Genomic DNA, 25,055 nt, shown 5'->3' with positions numbered 1-25,055 from the left:
TTTGTGGTCGTAATACTTTTTTTTAATAGTACACCATATATACACAAAAGTATGTGGACACCCCTTCAAATTAGTGGATTCAGCTATTTCAGCCACACCCGTTGCTGACAGGTGTATAAAAATTTTTTTTTGCACACAGTCATACAATCTCCATAGACAAACATTGGCAGTAAAATGGCGTTACTGAAGAGCTCAGTGACTTTCAACATGGCACCGTCATAGGATGCCATCTTTCCAACAAGTCAGTTTGTCAAATTTCTGCCCTGCTAGAGCTGCCCCGGTCAACTGTAAGTGCTGTTAATGTGAAGTGGAAACGTCTAGGAGGAACAACGGCTCAGCCGTGAAGTGGTAGGCCACACAAGCTCACAAAACGGGACCACCAAGTGCTGAAGTGCATAAAAATCATCTGTCCTCGGTTGCAACACTCACTACTGAGTTCCAAAATGCCTCTGGAAGCAACGTCAGCACAAGAACTGTTCGTCGGGAGCTTCATGAAATGGTTTCCATGGACGAGCAGCTGCACACAAGCCTAAGATCACCATGCACAATGCCAAACGTCGGCTGGAGTGGTGTTAGGCTCGCTGCCATTGGATATTGGAGCAGTGGAAACGCGTTCTCTGGTGTGATGAATCACGCTTCACCATCTGGCAGTCCGACGGACGAATCTGGGTTTGGTGGATGCCAGGAGAATGCTACCTGCCCCAATGCATAGTGCCAACTGTAAAGTTTGGTGGAGGAGGAATAATGGTCTGGGGATGTTTTTCATGGTTTAGGATAGGCCCCTTCCAGTGAAGGGAAATCTTAATGCTACAGCATACAACATTCCAGATATTTATGTGCTTCCAACTTTGTGGCAACAATTTGGGAAAGGCCCTTTCCTTTTTCAGCATGACAATGCCCCCATGCACAAAGCGAGGTCCATACACAAATGGTTTGTTGAGATCGGTGTGGAAGAACTTGACTGGCCTGCACAGAGCCCTGACCTCAACCCCATCGAACACCTTTGGGATGAATTGGAAAGCCAACTGCGAGCCAGGCCTAATCACCCAACATCAGTGCCCGACCTCACTAATGCTCGTGGCTGAATGGAAGCAAGTCCCTGCAGCAATGTTTCAACATCTAGCGGAAAGCATTCCCAGAAGAGGCTGTTATAGCAGCAAAGGGGGGACCAACTATTAATGGCAATGATTTTGGAATGAAATGTTCGACGAGCAGGTGTCCACATACTTTTGGTCATGTAGTGTACAAGGGCAGGGTCATGTGAAAATTATTTTTTAGGACACCTCAAGTTGGACCCCCCACTCTGGGTAAAAATGCATTTGGTGATGAAATTTCACTTCCTTATGTTATAAAAATACATTTTTACCAAGACAAATATGATTATTCAAGTTCTGAATCGCTCAGTGGGGTCTCTAACATATCATTAACATTATATCCCAAAAGTTGCATTTCGTAACCTAATACACATCCGATAATAAGCACAGAGGTCTTGACAGAGCGGTGCCATTTCCCGCAGCGACTTGAGGATTATAGATGATGTGGTGGTCGTCTGCAAAGTTGTCGCAAAAAGAAAAATTAACATGACACAAGCTGAATTAAATGTAAAAGCTTGCGGTACGCTCAGTGCTCCTTTGACATTTCACAGAGATATGCTTGTTAATCGCATTAATATAAAAAGTGTATACTAAAATGTGAAAATGCTACATGTCAAGTCACAAAATCGACATCCATCTTACCTTTATATTGTTTTATGTCCTCCGGATTTGAGAAGAAAATGATAACGAGTTCAACAGTTTGCCTTAATTCTCGCACAGCACCCAGACTAGCTGACGCAAAGATATTTTCCTGATTTTTAACCACTTTTTTCTTCCGGCCTCCATTGATTTAGTCACCCTAATCTTGGCAATCCTACAATGGGTAAAAACTCCAATAACTTTTGGACAGATTATGAGAGACATGAGGTTTGGACCATTGCTTGTCTTAGAAGAGTATCTATACAATTAACATATTTTACTATTAGTCAAAATATGTGGTTTTGATTGGACACCCTACAAATTGTGGCTTCCTCACTAGTGCCAATGAGTAGTTCTGCTGAATAAACCCAATACTCAAACAAGCAGTTGTTGAATAAGCACTAATTAAAACCTTTTTAGGTTTACATTATTTATGAGATGGAATGCTAACAAACATAGCTAAATAAAAATAAAAAAGTGCATTGATTTACATTTGCTGATGCTTTTCATGTTGAATGCCAATGAAATACTGTAATGTTTAATGCAGTGGTTCCCAAACTGTTGTAATAGTAGAATGCACAAGGTGCAATTTCGAAATTGGGTAGTGCATCAGCAATTTTGCTCATCATGTCAGTCATTGCAGACCTTCGAGAGCTATGAATAACTTCTCAGAAATGTCCAGATCAACTAGTCTGCTAAATGTTTTTTAGCCCATTGATTTTGTTGTCATATTTGAGTCACCCAAATATGACATGAACACACATAAGACATGGCAAAATGTGTAGAATTGCAGGAAATTAGCTTTAAAACTGCAAAATGTTCTCTGCGCCCTATGACAAAAAGTGTACAATTGCAGGAAATGAGCTTTAAAAATTGAGGGGAAAAAAGTATCCATACCACGGCAAAATGTATAGAATTGCAGGAAATAAGATTAAAAGCCTGCAAAATTCTCTCCTCCAACAACAGGGGTGTGAACAGTTTGTGTCATGAACAGTGCTTGTGCCCATAGAAATAGTCATCGCGCATGTGCAGGGGGATGTTCCCCAATGCCGGAAGGGGGGCCCGAGTTCAAATGCTTGGGAACCCCTGGTCTAATGTAACCATGGTGCAACAACAAGCAATACAAAATCAGCTTTGGTTAGCGAGCTAGCTAGCTACATCGTTGCACTGTATTGCAGCACTATCTTCTAGGGGAGAGGCTATAAGGATACGCCTGGTGTCCAAATTGATGACGTATGTCGCGCTGTGAGACTCAAGTGGAGAAGAAAGGATTCGGTTCAGTCAGTCGTCCTGATGAACCCTTCCCAGCTAACTACAGTCGTGGTCAAAAGTTTTGAGAATTACACAAATATTTTCACAAAGTCTGATGCCTCAGTTTTTATGATGGCAATTTGTATATACTCCAGAATGTTATGAAGAGTGATCAGATGAATTAAAATGTATTGCAAAGTCCCTCTTTGCCATGAAAATTAACTTAATCCCCAAAAAAACATTTCCACTGCATTTCAGCCCTGCCACAAAAGGACCAGCTGACATCATGTCAGTGATTCTCTCGTTAACACAGCTGGAGATCACTCCGTCATGCTGATTGATTTAGAATAACAGACTGGAAGCTTTAAAAGGAGGGTGGTGCTTGAAATCATTGTTCTTCCTCTGTTAACCATGGTTACCTACAAGGAAACACGTGTCGTCATCATTCCTTTAACAAAAAGGGCTTCACAGGCAAGGATATTGCTGCTAGTAAGATTGCACCTAAATCAACCATTTATCAGATCATCAAGAACTTAAAGGAGAAGAAGGCTTCAGGGCGCCCAAGAAAGTCCAGCAAGCGCCAGGACTGTCTCCTAAAGTTGATTCAGCTGCGGGATTGGGGCACCACCAGTGCAGAGCTTGCTCAGGAATGGCAGCAGGCAGGTGTGAGTGCATCTGCACGCACAGTGAGGCGAATACTTTTGGAGGATGGCCTGGTGTCAAGAAGGGCAGCGAGGAAGCCACTTCTCTCCAGGAAAAACATCAGGGACATACTGATATTCTGCAAAAAGGTACAGGAATTGGACTGCTGAGGACTGGGGTAGTCATTTTCTCTGATGAATCCCCTTTGATTGTTTGGGGCATCCAGAAAAAAGGTGAGCGCAACCATCAGTCTTGTGTCATGCCAACAGTAAAGCATCCTGAGACCATTCATGTGTGGGGTTGCTTCTCAGCCAAGGGAGTGAGCTCACTCACAATTTTGCCTAAGAACACAGCCATGAATAAAGAATGGTACCAACACATCCTCAGAGAGCAACTTCTCCCAACCATCCAAGAACAGTTTGGTGACGAACATTGCCTTTTCCAGCATGATGGAGCACCTTGCCATAAGGCAAAAGTGATAACTAAATGGCTCGGGGAACAAAACATCGACATTTTGGGTCCATGGCCAGGAAACTCCCCAGACCTTAAACCCATTGAGAACTTGTGGTCAATCCTCAAGAGGCGGGTGGACAAACAAAAACCCACAAATTCTGACAAACTCCAAGCATTGATTATGCAAGAATGGGCTGCCATCAGTCAGGATGTGGCCCAGAAGTTAATTGACAGCATGCCAGGGCGGATTGCAGAGGTCTTGAAAAAGATGGGTCAACACTGCAAATATTGACTCTTTGCATAAACTTCATGTAATTGTCAATAAAATCCTTTGACACTTATGGAATGCTTGTAATTATACTGCAGTATACCATAGTAACATCTGACAAAAATATCTAAAAACACTGAAGCAGCAAACTTTGTGAAGACCAATACTTGTATCATTCTCAAAACTTTTGACCACAACTGTAGTTTATGCTTGTGGCTAGAAACTTCAGCGAGAATTTGAAACTTAGATGGCGAAGTTGGGACAAGGGATTGTTCAGAATCATTAAATTTTTATCGGAGTAATTATTATTATTTTTTACAAAAATATAACGTTAGACGTTAATGCCGTAGTTGTACATTTTCGGTGAAAATCACTACAATAAATGTGCTTTAGCCATCACCCTGGCTTGATATCAGCTACAGTATCTAGCTAATTTCCCCTCCTTACTTCGGCAAGCGGGAGCTTAGAACACTGTGCCGTGTTGTTGGCTTACAGCGCAAACTCTCCCAATTGAGCAGTGTAGACTGTATCACGTGACATCCAGATGGTTACTACCAACATTACAAGTTATTTCTTGTGTAGGCTGCTATCATACTCTAAATAAAATCAAGTGGGATGGAACAAATTGGAGATGGTGACCAAATCCAGATGGTGACTACAAGTTATTTCTCCCTCGCCCATCAAAATAAACTTTATTTCACAAGTTAACTAGCGCCATGTTGTTGCTGTTGTTGCCAGCTAGCCAGCGTAAACTAGCTAGACAAGCGTTTACTCAAGGGCCCTTGAGTAAGCAAGGATTTACTCAATTCTCAGCTGTGCGACATACAGTATGTCATCCATTTGGGCCCCAGGCATGTCAGTATAGCCCATAGAGAATGATAGAGGCCTCTAGTGGCCAAGGCCAAAAATACCGTATTAGCATGGGCAACGCCATTGAGGGCTTCCACCATTTTAATGTAGTCAACTGGGCCAGACTTCCAACCAATGATTTATAAATGCACGATGACTGATTGGGGGCGCTGTCTTGAAGCCACCGTGCCTCCATCTTGGCACTCCCACACCATTGTAAACATTTTTTGAAAGTTATAGAAATACATTTAAAGGTCATTCGTTTTTACCACATGTATTTTATTACAGACACCTTAATGCATACTTTAAAATTATTTTATGTGAGCTAAATATACAAATAATTTGTATTTATTTTTTAATTCCTCAAAGTATAATTTTTAGATTACTAATGTTACTGTCCACACTACAACAACAAAATACTGTAGAATTCCATTCATTCCTATGGAGGACTGGATTGTGCAACATTTGCCCATTATTCTTTTCCAAATTCTTCAAGCTCTGTCAAATTGGTTGTTGATCATTGCTAGACAAACATTTTCAGATATTGCCACAGATTTTCAAGTAAATTTAAATCAAAACATATATATTACTCTTACTGAATTTCCACGTGGGCGAGGATATTGGAAATGTAATCAAAGCCTATTGGATGATAACTTATTTTTAACTAGGACAGAGGAATTTCTAAGTGCATTTTTTCAACATAACATAGGTACAGCAAATCCCCTTATTGTATGGGACACTTTTAAAATGTGCCTTTAGAGGCCATGCAATTCAGTAATCATCTCGAAAACAAAAGCAATTTAGGTCAAAAGAGTCCATACTAACAAAGGAAATAGAAGGTCTAACGAACAGATAGATAGCAATAAAAACTGTAACAGAGGCTCAGAATAAAGTAGAGGAAAAACAAAAAGAAATTGAGAAACTTATTCAAGAAAGATCAAGTGTAATATATTATACAAAATAGAGCAAACTGGATGGAATATGGGGGAAGAAATGCACCAAATTATTTTTTAATCTTCAACATACAAATGCTACCAAAAATAATTTACTGAAACTGGTTACAAATAACAGATTCACCCATGATTCAGCAAATTATATTTTGAAGGAGGAAGCAAAGTACTTTAAGCATATGTTTTCGTTTCAGTCGCCTCCATCTCCTCTAACTGAAGCTAATTGTAGGGATGTTAATAGCCAAAAAGAAAGACTTATGTGAAGGTGAAATTACAGAGGAGGAACTACTGGATGCAATTAAAGACTTTAAGTCCGGGTAAACTCCAGGGTTGGATGGCATACCAGTCGAGGTATACCAAACCTTTTTTGATATACTCAGAGGACCGTTATTTGCATATTTTAACCACTCCTATGTAAATGGTAGATTATCAGACACTCAAGAATAAGGTCTGATTTCATTATTACTGAAACAGGATACAAGTGGGAAATATAAAGATCCAGTCCATTTAAAAAAAATTGGAGGTGCCTTACACTTCAGTGTTGTGATGCAAAAATTCTAGCAAAATGTATAACGCATATAATTAAAAAGGTCTTTTAGGACATTATTCATTCTAATCAGACAGGTTTTTACATGGACGATGCATTGGAGATAATATAAGGCATGTACTGGAAACAATAGAACACTATGAAAAATCTGGTGGTGCCCCTTGCTTAGTGGTGTTGCAGACTCTGGGGCCTTTCAGAACAGGTGTAAATATACACACTGAGATCATGTGACAGATCATGTGACACTTAGATTGCACACAGGTGGACTTTATTTAACTAATTATGTGACTTCTGAAGGTAATTGGTTGCACCAGATCATATTTAGGGGCTTCATAGCAAAGGGGGTGAATACAAATGCAAGCACCACTTTTCCGTTATTTTTTGTTTTAGAATTATTTGAAACAAGTTATTTTTTTAATTTCCCTTCACCAATTTGTACTATTTTGTGTATGTCCATTACATGAAATCCAAATAAAAATCCATTTAAATTACAGGTTGTAATGCAACAAAAAGGAAAAACACCAAGGGGGTTGAATACTTTTGCAAGGCACTGTACCTGGAGCTAACCTTGCAGATAGCACTACTGGGTGATCTGAAAAGTCATAGTCAATCGATCAATAATATGATAATACTTTTAGGAAAAATGTTTATTTTCAATTTACAATCTGTAGAAACAATGAGAATAGAACGGTTCAGAACTTTTGTGAAACATCACAGTACAGTTGAAAAATATATGGCAAATAGAAATCCAATATGTATGGTGTTAAGAGATAGATGGGAGGTGTTGAATGGAGCTGAAGGACGGGACTAATAACAACAAGATAACTAACGTAAAGCATACTGTTTATAGTTTATACGTTGAGAGCTTTTGTGAAAGAGCACAGTTAGAAAGATATGGCATATAGAAGCGAACCGGATGGACATCATGGAAATGATTGGAGAGGTTGAGGGTAGAGGAAGTTCAGGAGTAAAAACAAACAAAATAGAATTATTGGAATATGTACTGTGTCCATAAAATGTATACAGTGGGGGAAAAAAAGTATTTAGTCAGCCACCAATTATGCAAGTTCTCCCACTTAAAAAGATGAGAGAGGCCTGTAATTTTCATCATAGGTACACGTCAACTATGACAGACAAATTGAGAACATTTTTTTCAGAAAATCACATTGAATTTATTTGCAAATTATGCTGGAAAATAAGTATTTGGTCACCTACAAACAAGCAAGATTTCTGGCTCTCACAGACCTGTAACTTCTTCTTTAAGAGGCTCCTCTGTCCTCCACTCGTTACCTGTATTAATGGCACCTGTTTGAACTTGTTATCAGTATAAAAGACACCTGTCCACAACCTCAGTCAGTCACACTCCAAACTCCACTATGGCCAAGACCAAAGAGCTGTCAAAGGACACCAGAAACAAAATTGTAGACCTGCACCAGGCTGGGAAGACTGAATCTGCAATAGGTAAGCAGCTTGGTTTGAAGAAATCAACTGTGGGAGCAATTATTAGGAAATGGAAGACATACAAGACCACTGATAATCTCCCTCGATCTGGGGCTCCACGCAAGATCTCACCCCGTGGGGTCAAAATGATCACAAGAACGGTGAGCAAAAATCCCAGAACCACACGGGGGGACCTAGTGAATGACCTGCAGAGAGCTGGGACCAAAGTAACAAAGCCTACCATCAGTAACACACTACGCCGCCAGGGACTCAAATCCTGCAGTGCCAGACGTGTCCCCCTGCTTAAGCCAGTACATGTCCAGGCCCGTCTGCATTTGGATGATCCAGAAGAGGATTGGGAGAATGTCATATGGTCAGATGAAACCAAAATAGAACTTTTTGGTAAAAACTCAACTCGTCGTGTTTGGAGGACAAAGAATGCTGAGTTGCATCCAAAGAACACCATACCTACTGTGAAGCATGGGGGTGGAAACATCATGCTTTGGGGCTGTTTTTCTGCAAAGGGACCAGGACGACTGATCCGTGTAAAGGAAAGAATGAATGGGGCCATGTATCGTGAGATTGAGTGAAAACCTCCTTCCATCAGCAAGGGCATTGAAGATGAAACGTGGCTGGGTCTTTCAGCATGACAATGATTCCAAACACACCGCCCGGGCAACGAAGGAGTGGCTTCGTAAGAAGCATTTCAAGGTCCTGGAGTGGCCTAGCCAGTCTCCAGAGCTCAACCCCATAGAAAATCATTGGAGGGAGTTGAAAGTCCGTGTTGCCCAGCGACAGCCCCAAAACATCACTGCTCTAGAGGAGATCTGCATGGAGGAATGGGCCAAAATACCAGCAACAGTGTGTGAAAACCTTGTGAAGACTTACAGAAAACGTTTGACCTGTGTCATTGCCAACAAAGGGTATATAAAAGTATTGAGAAACTTTTGTTATTGACCAAATACTTATTTTCCACCATAATTTGCAAATAAATTCATTAAACATCCTACAATGTGATTTTCTGGAGAGAAAAAAAATCTCATTTTGTCTGTCATAGTTGACGTGTACCTATGATGAAAATGACAGGCCTCTCTCATCTTTTTAAGTGGGAGAACTTGCACAATTGGTGGCTGACTAAATACTTTTTTTCCCCACTGTATAGTATGTATAAAATGGAAGTAGAGGCCTAAGCGTTATTGTTCACTAGTTTCCTCCAATTAGTATGAAAATGTATGCACTCACTAACTAACTCGCTCTGGATAAGAGCGTCTGCTAAATGACTAAAATGTAAAAGTAAATTAGGGGAGGGGTGGTGGGATTGGAAAGTAATAAAGGGAAATATATATTTTTTTCAAGGATAGATTGTGTATATATATATATATATATATATATATATATATATATATATATATATATATATATATATATATATACACACACACACACACACTTGAAGAAGTCGGAAGTTTACATACACTTAGGTTGGAGTCATTAAAACTCGTTTTTCAACAACTCCACACATTTCTTGTTAACAAACTATAATAATAATAATAATAATAATAATAAAGCCATTTAGCAGACACTTGTATCCATAATGCTCTGTTCATCTTTCCCTCAATCCTGACTAGTCTCCCAGTCCCTGAAAAACATCCCGACAGCATTATGCTGCCACCACCATGCTTTACCGTAGGGATGGTGCCAGGTTTCCTCCGGACGTGACGCTTGGCATTCAGGCCAAAGAGTTCAATCTTGGTTTCATCAGACCAGAGAATCTTATTTCTCATGGTCTGAGAGTCCTTTAGGTCCCTTTTAGCAAACTCCAAGCGGGCTGTAATATGCCTTTTACTGAGGAGTGGCTTCCGTCTGGCCACTCTACCATAAAGGCCTGATTGGTGGAGTGCTGCAGAGATGGTTGTCCTTCTGGAAGGTTCTCCCATCTCCACAGAGGAACTCTGGAGCGCTGTCAGAGTGACCATCGGGTTCTTGGTCACCTCCCTGACCAAGGCCCTTCTCCCCCGATTGCTCAGTTTGGCCAGGCGGCCAGCTCTAGGAAGCGTCTTGGTGGTTCCAAGCTTCTTCCATTTAAGAATGATGGAGGCCACTGTGTTCTTGGGGACCTTCAATGCTGCAGAAATGTTTTGGTACCCTTCCCTAGATCTGTGCATCGACACAATCCTGTCTCGGAGCTCTACGGACAATTCGTTCGACCTCATGGCTTGGTTTTTGCTCTGACATGCACTGTCAACTGTGGGACCTTATATAGACAGGTGTGTGCCTTTCCAAATCATGTCCAATCAATTGAATTTACAACAGGTGGACTCCAATCAAATTGTAGAAACATCTCAAGGATGATCAATGGAAACAGGATGCACCTGAGCTCAATTTCGAGTCTCATAGCAAAGGGTATGAATACTTATGTAAATAAGGTATCTGTTTTTTATTGATATACAAATGGCAAACATTTCTAAAAACCTGTTTTCACTTTGTCATTATGGGGTATTGTGTGTAGATTGATGAGGATTATAATTTTTTACATCCATTTTAGAATAAGGCTGTAACATAACAAAATGTGGAAAAAGGGAAGGGGTCTGAATACTTCCCGAATGCACTGTGTGTTTGTGTTGTGTCGGTATTCGTGTGAGTGTGTGTGTTATGTGTGCGTATGTAGGTTGTATGAATGTGTGTGGGTTTTGCCTGTGCTTAGCTCGATTCCGTTTCTTTTTTATCTTGAAAAACTCCCCAGTTCTTAATGACAACAAGCATACCCATAACATGATGCAGCCACCACTATGCTTGAAAATGTGGAGAGTGGTACTCAGTAATGTGTTGTATTTGCCCAAAACATAACACTTTGTATTCAGGACAAAAAGTTAATTGCATTGCCACATTTTTTGCAGTATTACTTTAGTTCCTGGATGCATGGTTTGGAATATTGTTATTCTGTACAAGCTTCCTAATTTTCACTGTCAATTAGGTTAGTATTGTGGAGTAAGTCACCATTGGCCTCATGGCGAAATCCCGGAGCGGTTTCCTTCCTCTCCGGCAACTGAGTTAGGAAGGACGCCTGTATCTTTGTAGTGACTGGGTGTATTGATACACCATCCAAAGTGTAATGAATAACTTCACCATGCTCAAAGGGATATTCAATGTCTGCTTCTTTAATTTTTACCCATCTACCAATAGGTGCCCTTCTTTGCAAGGCATTGGAAAACCTCCCTGGTCTTTGTGGTTGAATCTGTGTTTGAAATTCACTGCCCGACTGAGGGACCTACAGATAATTGTATGTGTCAGGTACAGACAGAGATGAGGTAGTCAATAAAAAAATAATGTCCATGCAATTTATTAAGCACATTTTTACTCATGAACTGATTTAGGCTTGCCATAACAAAGGGGTTGAATACTTATTGACTCAAGACATTTCAGCTTTTTATTTTTGTAAAAAAAATCTAAAACAATAATTCCACTTTGACATTATGGGATATAGTGTGTAGGCTAATGACAAAAATCTCAATTTAACCCATTTGAAATTCAGGCTGTAACACTATAACATTTGGAAATAGTCAAGGGGTGTGAATACTTTCTGAAGGCTTCCAACTTGTTTGTCTGATCCCTCCTTGTGACCCTGTTGGATTCATGTCCAACCGGGTCACAGGCGTGATTAGCCAATTGTGAAAAATTGACTACTTTAATTTGCCTATGCTGTCACAGACGCTATAATGGCACAGATACAAAGATGAGTCCTCTATCTATCTCTATGGTATACAGTAACCTCTCCCATCTTCTAGATTGTGAATCGTTTTTTTGTTGATGTTGTTTTAACTTCTCACTTTTGTTTATTTCACTTGCTTTGGCAATGTAAACATGTTTACCATGCCAATAAAGTCCCTCTGAATTGAATAGCTACAGTAGGTAACTGACGTCAACTAGTGGCTAGGTAGCTTTACCAGAGACAATGGGCTTTAGGTTGAACTAAAATGTCGCATGAAATGTTGACAGCTAGTTAAGTTTTAGCTAAATTAACATTAACTAGGCTGAAAAGCTTTCCCCCTAAGTCTAACTTCGTCATACTTGAATAACAACATTTAATGGAATTACCACTGAGGACGATCATCGAAGACCAGCAGTGGTGCAGTGGTCGGCTAGCCCCTGTCGTCCCGAGCAAGTGAAACTGGGTAACAAATTCCGTTGTATTCAAACTTGTACTACTTTATTTAATAAGCAATACGACGTTATATGGCATGCCAATAAATTCAGAGATCTTTAATTACGTTAGCATACTGGCTTACGTCTTAGCCTTGCTAACTAACTACTGTACATACATAATAAAAGCGCACGGCACGAGAGCACAACTCACTTGCATGAAGGGGGCCCAGGTTGAATCGAATGAATCCTCCTTCCTTCCCGTGTGGACACGCTATTCCACTCCGATACCAAACATATAGCCACACAAAGACAACGCCAAAAGTCTCTGACAGTAGCGATAAAGTTTTCGACCAAATTAGTCCAGGATTTAAAAAGTGGGTTTTAATCTTCTTTGATACGTTTCGTACTCTGTCGACAGGCGGGATGACTCCCCCCGAGCGAATGCATTGGTTTAAGTTTCAACGAGGGGCATGGCAGTGGACTGACAGGATCACTCGTTCATTGGCACGTCAATCAAAAACGTCATCATAAAACCAGCGATACCCTGCCCTCTCCGGGTAACATGTCAAGAGCTTGGAATGTGATTGGTTATTGAGACTGCACACAAATGAAACACCCGTAAGATAATTACATAACTTCAACATGCGAACAGGTTAACATTTCAACTGTCTTATAGCCTAGCTATCTTTGTAGAGAACTAGTATAGGTCCATGACACTATAGAAACAAATAATGAATACAAATAGCTGGTAATGTTTCTTTTCAGGTTATTTGGCTTTATGGATTTTTAGAAGCTTACATCTGAGTGATGATTAGTTTTCACATAGGCTGCCTAGGCTGTTTTTACACATGCAACCCAATTCTGACCTATTGTCCACTAATCGGTCTTTTGACCAATCATACCAGATCTTTTCACATCAGAGCTGATCTGATTGGTCAAATTGGGGGGGCAATGCTAATAGTCTGGGTAGCCATGATTAGCTGTTCAGGAGTCTTATGGCTTGGGGGTAGAAGCTGTTAAGAAGCCTTTTGGACCTTGGCGTTCCGGTACCGCTTGCCGTTCGGTAGCAGAGAGAACAGCCTATGACTAGGGTGGCTGGAGTCTTTGATCATTTTTAGGGCCTTCCTCTGACACCACCTGGTATAGTGGTCCCAGTGATGTACTGGGCCGTACGCACAACCCTCTGTAGTGCCTTGCGGTCGGAGGCCGAGCAGTTCCCATACCAGGCGGTGATGCAACCAGTCAAGATGCTCTCGATGGTGCAGCTGTATAACTTTTTGAGGATCTGAGGACCCATGCCAAATCTTTTCAGTCTCCTGAGTTGGAATAGGCTTTGTCGTGCCCTCTTCACGACTGTCTTGGTGTGTTTGGACCATGATAGTTTGTTGGTGATGTGGACAACAAGGAACTTGAAGCTCTCAACCTGTTCCACTACAGCCCCGTCGATGAGAATGAGGGCGTGCTCAGTCCTCTTTTTTTTCCTGTAGTCCACGATCATCTCCTTTTGTCTTACTCACGTTGAGGGAGAGGTTGTTATCCTGGCACCAAACGGCCAGGTCTCTGACCTCCTCCCTATAGGCTGTCTCATCGTTGTTGGTGATCAGGCCTACCACTGTTGTGTCGTCGGCAAACTTAATGATGGTGTTGGAGTCGTGCCTGGCCATGCAGTCATGGGTGAACAGGGACTACAGGAGGGGACTGAGCACGCACCCCTGAGGGGCCCCCGTGTTGAGGATCAGCGTGGCAGATGTGTTGTTACCTACCCTTATCACCTGGGGGCGGCCCATCAGGAAGTCCAGGATCCAGTTGCAGAGGGAGATGTTTAGTCCCAGGGTCCTTAGCTTAGTGATGAGCTTTGAGGGCACTATGGTGTTGAACGCTGAGCTGTAGTCAATGAATAGCATTCTCACGTAGGTGTTCCTCTTGTCCAGGTGGGAAAGGACAGTGTGGAGTGCAATAGAGATTGCATAATCTGTGGATCTGTTGGGGTGGTATGCAAATTGGAGTGGGTCTAGGGTTTCTGGGATAATGGTGTTGATGTGAGCCATGACCAGCCTTTCAAAGCACTTCATGGCTACAGACGTGAGTGCTACGGGTTGGTAGTCATTAAGGCAGGTTATCTTAGTGTTCTTGGGCACAGGGACTATGGTGGTCTGCTTGAAACATGTTGGTATTACAGACTCAGTCAGGGACATGTTGAAAATGTCAGTGAAGACACTTGCCAGTTGGTCAGCGCGTGCTTGGAGTACACGTCCTGGTAATCCATCTGGCCCTGCGGCCTTGTGAATGTTGACCTGCTTAAAAGTCTTACTCCTGTCGGCTACGGAGAGCGTGATCACATAGTCATCCGGAACTTTGCTTCCCTTTGTAGTCTGTAATAGTTTTCAAGCCCTGCCACATCCGACGAGCGTCAGAGCCGGTGTAGTACGATTCAGTCTTAGTCCTGTATTGACTCTTTGCTTGTTTGATGGTTTGTTGGAGGGCATAGCGGAATTTCTTATAAGTGTCCGGGAAAGCGGCAGCTCCTTGAAAGCGGCAGCTCTACCCTTTAGCTCAGTGTGGATGTTGCATGTAATCCATGGCTTCTGGTTGGGGTATGTACGTACGGTCACTGTGGGGATGACGTCATCGATGCACTTATTGATGAAGCCAGTGACTGATGTGGTGTACTCCTCAATGCTACCGGAAGAATCTCGGACATATTCCAGTCTGTGCTAGCAAAACAGTCCTGTAGCTTAGCATCTGCATCATCTGACCACTTCTTTATTAACTGAGTCACTGGTGCTTCCTGCTTTAGTTTTTGCTTATAAGCAGGAATCAGGAGAATAGAGTTATGGTCAGATTTGCCAAATGGAGGGCGAGGGAGAGCTTTGTACGCGTCTCTGTGTGTGGAGTAAAGGTGGTCTAGAGTTTTTTTTCCTCTGGTTGCACATTTAACATGCTGGTAGAAATTAGGTAGAACGTATCGAAGTTTCCCTGCATTAAAGTCCCCGGCCACTAGGAGCGCTACCTCTGGATGAGCGTTTTCCTGTTTACTTATGGCCTTATACAGGTCATTGGTGCAATCTTCGTGCCAGCATCGGTTTGTGGTGGTAAATAGACAGCTACGAAAAATATAGATGAAAATAGTTTGGTCTACAGCTTATCATGAGATACTCGACCTCAGGCGAGCAAAACCTCGAGACCTCCTTAGTATTAGATTTCATCCACCAGCTTTTGTTTACAAATATACACAGACCGCCACCCCTTCTCTTTCCGGAGTTAGCCGCTCTATCCTGCCGATGTAGAGTATGTCCCGCCAGCTGTATGTTATCCATGTTGTCGTTCAGCCACGACTCGGTGAAACATAAGATATTACATTTGTTTATGTCCCGTTGGTAAGATAACCTTAATCTTAGGTCGTCCAATTTATTTTCAAATGATTGAACATTGGCTAATAGGATTGATTGAAGAGGCAGTTTACTCGCTCGCTGTCGGATCCTTACAAGGCACCCCGACCTACGTCCACGATATCTCTGTCTCTTTCTCATGCGAATGACGGGAATTTGGGCCTTGTCGGGTGTCTGTAGGATATCCTTCACATCTGACTCATTGAAGAAAAAATATTTGTCCAATACGAGTTGAGTAATCGCTGTCCTGATATCCAGAAGCTCTTTTTCGTCATAAGAGACGGTGGCAGAAACATTATGTACAGAATAAATTACAAATAACGCAAAAAAACACACATAATAGTACAATTGGTTAGAGGGCTGTAAAACGCAGCTCTAGACACTATTTAATTGATTCCAGACATTGAAGAGGACTAGCTACATTATGGTATGAAAATCACTCCCATTGTAGCCGAAGCATAGGAGTGCCAAAGAGGTTTATGGAAACTAAACTGAAGCACGTTAGGGCTTTAAAATGTGCCTATATACCATATATGGATTTGTTTATTTATTTATCTAAACCCTATTGAGATCAAATATATTTTACAACGAGACCTGTCCCAAGAAGAACTATCTACAAACTATAACGGATTACAAAGGGAAACCCAGCCGCGATTTGCCCAATGATGTGAACCTACCAGAGGCGCTAAATGCCTTCTATGCTCTGAGCTAAATGCTTTCTATGCTCGCTTCGAGGCAAGCAACACTGAACCATGCATGAGAGAACCAGCTGTTCCGGACGACTGTGTGATCTTGCTCTCCGTAGCCGATGTGAGTAAGACCTTTAAACAGGTTAACATTCACAAACGGATTACCAGGAAGCGTACTCAGAGCATGCACTGACCAGCTGGCTAGTGTCTTCACTGACATTTTCAATCTCTCCCTGACCCAGTCTGTAATACCTACATGTTTCAAGCAGACCACCATAGTCGCTGTGCCCAAGAACGCCAAGGTAACCTGTCTAAATGACTATCGCCCCGTAGCACTCACATCTGTAGCCATGAAATGCTTTGAAAGGCTGGTCATAGCTTACATCAACATCATCATCCCAGACACCCTGGACCCACTCCAATTCACATACCGCCCCAACAAACTCTATTGCACTCTACACTGCACTCTCCCACCTGGACAAGAGGAGCACCTACAGTGAGGGAAAAAAGTATTTGATCCCCTGCTGATTTTGTACGTTTGCCCACTGACAAAGACATGATCAGTCTATAATTTTAATGGTAGGTTTATTTGAACAGTGAGAGACAGAATAACAAAACAAAAATCCAGAAAAACGCATGTCAAAAATGTTATGAATTGATTTGCATTTTAATGAGGGAAATAAGTATTTGACCCCTCTGCAAAACATGACTTAGTACTTACTTGGTGGCAAAACCCTTGTTGGCAATCACAGAGGTCAGACGTTTCTTGTAGTTGGCCACCAGGTTTGCACACATCTCAGGAGGGATTTTGTCCCACTCCTCTTTGCAGATCTTCTCCAAGTCATTAAGGTTTCGAGGCTGACGTTTGGCAACTCGAACCTTCAGCTCCCTCCACAGATTTTCTATGGGATTAAGGTCTGGAGACTGGCTAGGCCACTCCAGGACCTTAATGTGCTTCTTCTTGAGCCACTCCTTTGTTGCCTTGGCCGTGTGCTTTGGGTCATTGTCATGCTGGAATACCCATCCATGACCCATTTTCAATGCCCTGGCTGAGGGAAGGAGGTTCTCACCCAAGATTTGACGGTACATGGCCCCGTCCATGGTTCCTTTGATGCAGTGAAGTTGTCCTGTCCCCTTAGCAGAAAAACACCCCCAAAGCATAATGTTTCCACCTCCATGTTTGACGGTGGGGATGGTGTTCTTGGGGTCATAGGCAGCATTCCTCCTCCTCCAAACACGGCGAGTTGAGTTGATATCAAAGAGCTCGATTTTGGTCTCATCTGACCACAACACTTTCACCCAGTTCTCCTCTGAATCATTCAGATGTTCATTGGCAAACTTCAGATGGGCCTGTATATGTGCTTTCTTGAGCAGGGGGACCTTGCGGGCGCTGCAGGATTTCAGTCCTTCACGGCATAGTGTGTTACCAATTGTTTTCTTGGTGACTATGGTCTCAGCTGCCTTGAGATCATTGACAAGATCCTCCGGTGTAGTTCTGGGCTGATTCCTCACCGTTCTCATGATCATTGCAACTCCACGAGGTGAGATCTTGCATGGAGCCCCAGGCCGAGGGAGATTGACAGTTATTTTGTGTTTCTTCCATTTGCGAATAATCACACCAACTGTTGTCACCTTCTCACCAAGCTGCTTGGCGATGGTCTTGTAGCCCATTCCAGCCTTGTGTAGGTCTACATCCTTGGAGAGCTCTTTGGTCTTGGCCATGGTGGAGAGTTTGGAATCTGATTGATTGATTGCTTCTGTGGACAGGTTTCTTTTATACAGGTAACAAGCTGAGATTAGGAGCACTCCCTTTAAGAGTGTGCTCCTAATCTCAGCTCATTACCTGTATAAAAGACACCTGGGAGCCAGAAATCTTTCTGATTGAGAGGGGGTCAAATACTTATTTCCCTCATTAAAATGCAAATCAATTCATAACATTTTTGACATGGGTTTTTCTGGATTTTTTTGTTGTTATTCTGTCTCTCACTGTTCAAATAACCCTACCATTAAAATTATATACTGATCATTTCTTTGTCAGTGGACAAACGTACAAAATCAGCAGGGGATCAAATACTTTTTTCCCTCACAGTATGTGAGAATACTGTTCATCGACTACAGCTCAGCGTTCAACACCATAGTGCCCTCCAAGCTCATCACTAAGCTCAGGACCCTGTGACTGAACACCTCCCTCTGCAACTGGATCCTGGACTTCCTGATGAGCCACCCCCAGGTGGTGAGGGTAGGCAACAACACATCCTCCACGCTGAACCTCAAAACGGGTGCCCCTCAGGGGTGCGTGCTTGGTCCCCTCCTGTACTCCCTGTTTACCCATGACTGCGTGGCCGTGCACGACTCCAACACCATCATTAAGTTTGTTGATGAAACAACAGTGGTAGTCCTGATCACTGACAACGATGAGACAGCCTATAGGGAGGAGGTGCCAGGACAACAACCTCTCGCTCAAAGTCAGCAAGACAAAGGAGCTGATCGTGGACTACAGGAAACGGAGGGCCGAGCACGCCCCCATCGACATCGACAGGGCTGTAGTGGAGCGAGTCGAGAGCTTCAAGTTCCTCGGTTTCCACATCACTAAGGAATTAACATGGCCAACACACACCAACACAGTCATGAAGCAGGCACGACAGCGCGTCTTCCCCTTCAGGAGGCTGAAAAGGTTTGGCATGGGCCCTCAGATCCTTAAAGAGTTATACAGCTTCACCATTGAGAGCATCTTGACTGGCTGCATCACCGCTTGGTATGGCAACTGTTTGGCATCCGAACGCAAGGCGCTACAGAGGGTAGTGCGTAAGGCCCAGTCTCCCAGCCATCCAGGACCTCTATACCTGCCGGTGTCAAAGGAAGGCCCTAAAAATTGTCAAAGACTCCAGCCACACAAGTCATAGACTGTTATCTCTGCTATCGCCCGGCAAGCAGTGCTGATGCACCAAGTTTGGAACCAATAGGACCCTGAACAGCTTCTACCCCCAAGCCAAAAGACTGCTAAATAGTTAGCCAAATAGCTACCCAGACTTTCTCCATTGACCCTTTTTGCACAAACTCTTTTGACTAATTACATACCTGCTGCTACTGTTTATAATCTATCCTGTTGCCTAGTCTTTTTACCCCTACCTATATGTACATATGTACCTCAATTACCTTGTACCCATGCACATCGACTCAGTACTGGTCCCCCGTGTATATAGCCAAGTTATCGTTACTCATTGTGTATTTATTCCTCGTGTTATTATTTTTCTATTTTTCTCCCTGCATTGTTGGGAAGGGTCCATATGTAAGAATTTCACTGTTAGTCTACACCTGCTGTTTATTAAGCATGTGACAAATAAATGTTGATTTTGATTGATTTTATATAATTCTATTAGATTTTGATTTGATTTGAAGAAGGCAGCAACTTTTGGGAAGTGAAGTGACATCTAGATATCAAGATCACTGAGGGGATGTCCTATACCTTTACATTGAAGCATGTGAAATTCATATGTTGAGCTCAATTCAAAAGTCCACCCTCTACTGCTTAATTGGTCAGAATTTCATTAAGCCTAAGTGGTCTAATCAGAAATTGTAATAAAACCATATACGCCTACTACATACCTACAGAGGGGACTTTCCAGAGCATTTTTCTTGCTACATTCTCCAAAGGATAAAAAGATTTTGAGGGAATGTTCTTGAAAATGTAGGTTAAATTCACTTTAATTGTGTCACACTCTATTCATCAGAATGATTAGACTTCGTGGAAATCTAAGGGACCACAAATTCAATCAAAAGATTTGTGCTGCTGCCTGTATGATTCATAACTGAGCCTTTTATAAACAGTAAGGGCACAATAGTCATCCACATATGTAGCATTTGAATAGGCTATATTGTGAATGTATAGTGTCTCTATTAATTGATACACTTCAGAACATTAATATAGCAGCCTAACAACTGTTCATCACAGACTGTGCACCAGAAATTGTGAATTCCTGTGTCATAACCTAAAACAATTAGCTAATTAAAAAGTGAATTTCTCCTTCAGATACAGTGTTCATCAAATCAGCAAACAAGGAAAACTGCAAGGTGCTAGCTAGCTCAATGTATTTAGTGGTAAATTAATTGAAAAGCAGCCATTTCCAATATGGAGTTCACAGGAATCCTTTAGAGTACATAATCCCAGGCGCATGACTGTGAATGTGGGTGGCCTAATTATGGGGGGGAGGAGACTGGGCTCTTAGAAATCCCCTGGCAAGTATAGGCCTACTATCCAGGAAGCACTAAAGGAGCTGTAAACAGCTTTGTGCAGGAATAGGCCCCTCAGTGCTGTCCAGTCTCCCAAGAATCAATGGACGCCACCTTTCAGATATGAGGAAGGCCAAGAGGAGATGTAGCAAACATTAGAAGGGGGATAATATCAGCCAAGGAATGGTGGAGCCTATGTTGAAATTGCAAATAGGAATGCTTGGAAGGTTTAAGGATGCAATTTTAGTCTTCTCCCAAAGCACAGGGTTTGTTGAAATTAAAAGGTATTTTGTTTCTTTAATTATCGCTTAACTGACTGTGTGGGAGGCAGGTAGCCTAGCGGTTAAGCGCGTTGGGCCAGTAAACGAAAGGTCGCTGGTTTGAATCCCAGAGCCGACTAGGTGAAAAATATGTCGATGTGCACTTGAGCAAGGCACTTAACCCTAATTGCTCCTGTAAGTCACTCTGGATAAGAGCACCTACTATAATGTGTGTGACCGTTGTGAATTGGTCATCTATTTGACTGAAATGAGGTTCACTTGTCTTATCTTATTTATCCATAATAATCATTGCTGTGTACAGATGCCTCTGCCATTTACAAAATGTTTATACCTTACTTATGCTCCCCATGCCACATAATCTCAAATTCCCTCTTAGTTATTTAACTCTATAATTCAAATATAAAAATATTGAATAGAATTTTTACACAATGTCTGAGAAGAAATAGGAGTTGTAATGTACTATATTTGTTATTGACTGCTTGTTAACCTCTACGAGATCAGTGTCCCGTATACGGGACGGTTGAGCTAACGTGCCCTATTGTGATTAGCATGACTGTTGTAAGTAACAGCAAACTTTCCAGGACATAGACATGTCTTATATGGGCAGAAAGCTTAAAGTCTTGTTAATCTAACTGCACTGTCCAATTTACAGTAGCCATTACAGTAAAAAAAAACCATGCTATTGTTTGAGGAAAGTGCACAACAACAAAAAAAAACGTATCACGGCAACTGGTTTGATACATTCACCTCTGAAGGTAAATAATGTACTTACATTCAGTAATCTTGCTCTGATTTGTCATCCTGAGGGTCCCAGAGATAAAATGTAGCATAGTTTTGTTTGATAAAATCAATTTTTATATTCAAATGTAGGAACTGGGTTCTACAGTTTGAACCCTTGCTGTCTCTGGCTCCACACCCACCCTGCCCGGCAATCTAGATGTTTGAAAGTTAGTGTATAAACTAATGATCCATCATGTATGACATTCCTGGGTGTGTAAACTGGGAGTGTGTAAACTTAAATTTTGTATTACCATATCATTTTTGTATGTTCTCTATAGTTATGTACTTGAAAATGTATAAATTAACCAATTCGGCACATTTGGGCAGACTTGATACAAAATAGTCCAGTAATGCAACGCTTCACTGGATCAATCTGAAACTTTGCACACACACTGCTGCCATCTTGTGGCCAGAATCTAAATTGAGTCTAAACTCATATATGATATTGTGGCCTTTCTCTTGCATTTCAAAGATGATGAAACAAAAAAAAAATAGAAAACGCATGTTTTTTTGTTTGTATTATCTTTTACCAGATCTAATGTGTTATATTCTCCTACATTAATTTCACATTTCCACAAACTTCAAAGTGTTTCCTTTCAAATGGTATTTTGCTACGGCTGGCCATGCTTTCCACCTGGCTACCCCTACTCCGGCCACCAGCTCTGCACCCTCCGCTGCAACTTGCCCATGCCCCCCACACTTCTCCTTCACCCAAATTCAGATAGCTGATGTTCTGAAAGAGCTGCAAAATCTGGGCCCCTACAAATCAGTTGGGCTAGACAATCTGGACCCTTTCTTTCTAAAATTAGCTGCCGAAATTATCGCAACCCCTATTACTAGCCTGTTCAACCTCTCTTTCGTATCGTCTGAGATCCCCAGAGATTGGAAAGCTGCTGCGGTCATCCCCCTCTTCAAAGGGGGTGACACTCTAGATCCAAACTGTTACAGACCTATATCCATCCTGCCCTGCCTTTCGAAAGTATTTGAAAGCCAAGTTAACAAACAGATCACCGAACATTTCGAATCCCACCATACCTTCTCCGCTATGCAATCTGGTTTCCGAGCTGGTCATGGGTGCACCTCAGCCACGCTCAAGGTCCTAAACGATATTATAACCGCGATTGATAAAAGACAGTACTGTGCAGCCATTCTTCATCGACCTGGCCAAGGCTTTCGACTCTGTCAATCGCCGCATTCTTATTGGCAGATTAAATAGCCTTGGTTTCTCAAATGACTGCCTCGCCTGGTTCACCAACTACTTCTCAGATAGAGTTCAATGTGTCAAATCGGAGGGCCTGTTGTCTGGACCTCTGGCAGTCTCTATGGGGGTGCCACAGGGTTCAATTCTCGGGCCGACTCTATTCTCTGTGTATATCAATGATGTCGCTTTTGCGGCTGGTGACTCTCAGATCAACCTCTACGCTGACGACACCATTTTGTATACATCTGGCCCTTCATTGGACACTGTGTTAACAAACCTCCAAACGAGCTTCAATGCCATCCAACTCTCCTTCTGTAGCCTCCAATTGCTCTTAAACGCTAGTAAAACTAAATGCATGCTCTTCAATCGAACGCTGCTTGCACCCGCCTGCCCGACTAGAATCACAACTCTTGGCGGGTCTGACTTAGAATATGTGGACAACTACAAATACCTAGGTGTCTGGTTAGACTGTAAACTCTCCTTCCAGACTCACATTAAGCATCTCCAATCCAAAGTTAAATCTAGAATCTGCTTCTTATTTCGCAACAAAGCCTCCTTCACTCATGCTGCCAAACATGCCCTCGTAAAACTGACTATCCTACCGATCCTTGACTTCGGCGATGTCATTTACAAAATAGCCTCCAACACTCTACTCAGCAAATTGGATGTAGTCTATCACAGTGCCATCCGTTTTGTCACCAAAGCCCCATATACTACCCACCATTGTATATATATATATATGCCATTTAGCAGACGCTTTTATCCAAAGCGACTTACAGTCATGCGTGCATACATTTTTGTGTATGGGTGGTCCCGGGGATCGAACCCACTACCTTGGCGTTACAAGCGCCGCGCTCTACCAGCTGAGCTACAGAGGACCACATTGTGACATGTACGCTCTCTTTGGCTGGCCCTCACTACATATTCGCCGTCCAGGTCATCTATAAATCACTGCTAGGCAAATCCCCGTCTTATCTTAGCTCACTGGTCACCATAGCAACACCCACCCGTAGTCTGCGCTCCAGCAGGTATATCTCACTGGTCATCCCCAAAGCCAACACCTCCTTTGGCTGCCATTCCTTCCATTTCTCTGCTGCCAATGGCTGGAACGAACTGCAAAGATCTCTGAAGCTGGAGACTCTTATCTCCCTCACTAACTTTAAGCGTCAGTTGTCAGAGCAGCTTACCAAGCACTGCACCTGTACACAGCCCATCTGTAATTAGCCCACCCAACTACCTCATCCCCATATTGTTATTTATTTTGCTCATTTGCACCCCAGTATCTCTGTTTGCACATCATCTTCTGCACATCTATCACTCCAGTGTTAATACTAAATTGTAATTATTTTGCACTATGGCCTATTTATTGCCTTACCTCCATAACTTACTACATTTGCACACACTGTATATATATTTTCTATTGTGTTATTGACTGTAAGTTTTTGTTTATCCCATATGTAACTCTGTGTTGTTGTTGTTTTTATCGCACTGCTTTGCTTTATCTTGGCCAGGTCACAGTTGTAAATGAGAACTTGTTTTCAACTGGCTTACCTGGTTAAATAAAGGTGATTTTTTTTAACAAAAATAATAATATGCATATCCTTGCTTCAGGTCCTGAGCTGCAGGCAGTTAGATTTGTGTCATTTTAGGCGAAAATTTTAAAAAAGGGTCCGATCCTTAAGAGCTTAAAATGTAAAAATGAAAGCTGAGCCTTTGAGCCTATGTTGTTTGCTTCGCCATTGATTAAAACACAAAAGTTATTTCAACTACCATTGAGTTAAAGTACGAGAAGAATGTAATTGACATTTTCATAAATAACAATTGAATAATGAAATGTATATTTGAGCAAGGTCTGCAAGTCCTTGATTTGAGCAGCACACTCATGCAATTCTCTCTGTTTATCAGTATAAATTAGTCTTGTGGGTTCACATCTGATCAAGGTTTTCATATACAGCTGCAGCGTAAAATCATTACATTTTCTATTAAATTTTTAATTCAAAGTGCACATGGACTTCAATAAGTCTATAAGAATACCATTGAGAAGCATAGATGGGATTTGAAGTTCTGTTGCCAACGATGACAGAAAATAATATTTGAACCACTAGACCATATAATACATACATTCATCCCCCATGATTAAACAGTGGATCAGGCTCTGGGCTGGCTATCCATCTGATATACTCTAAACAACCTCAAACCAAACCACAGT

At 42.0% G+C, this 25,055-nt stretch overlaps 1 protein-coding gene across 1 annotated transcript in view; it reads right to left on the bottom strand.

Annotated features, from left to right (window-relative positions):
- LOC311128671 (phosphatidylinositol 3-kinase regulatory subunit alpha-like) overlaps window positions 1-12,699 on the bottom strand; it is a 49,236-nt gene extending 36,537 nt beyond the window's left edge. The window contains exon 1 of the mRNA XM_084160867.1: window positions 12,488-12,699. The gene's annotated coding sequence lies outside the window, so the exon portion shown is untranslated. The remainder of the gene's footprint in view (window positions 1-12,487) is intronic.
- Window positions 12,700-25,055: the final 12,356 nt, after the last annotated feature.

The sequence above is a fragment of the Coregonus lavaretus genome (assembly GCF_964263955.1).
Source record: "Coregonus lavaretus genome assembly, chromosome: 4".
Lineage (NCBI taxonomy): Eukaryota > Metazoa > Chordata > Actinopteri > Salmoniformes > Salmonidae > Coregonus > Coregonus lavaretus.
The sequence above is the reverse complement of the archived record's forward strand: the minus strand, read 5'-3'. Positions and strand labels throughout refer to the sequence as shown.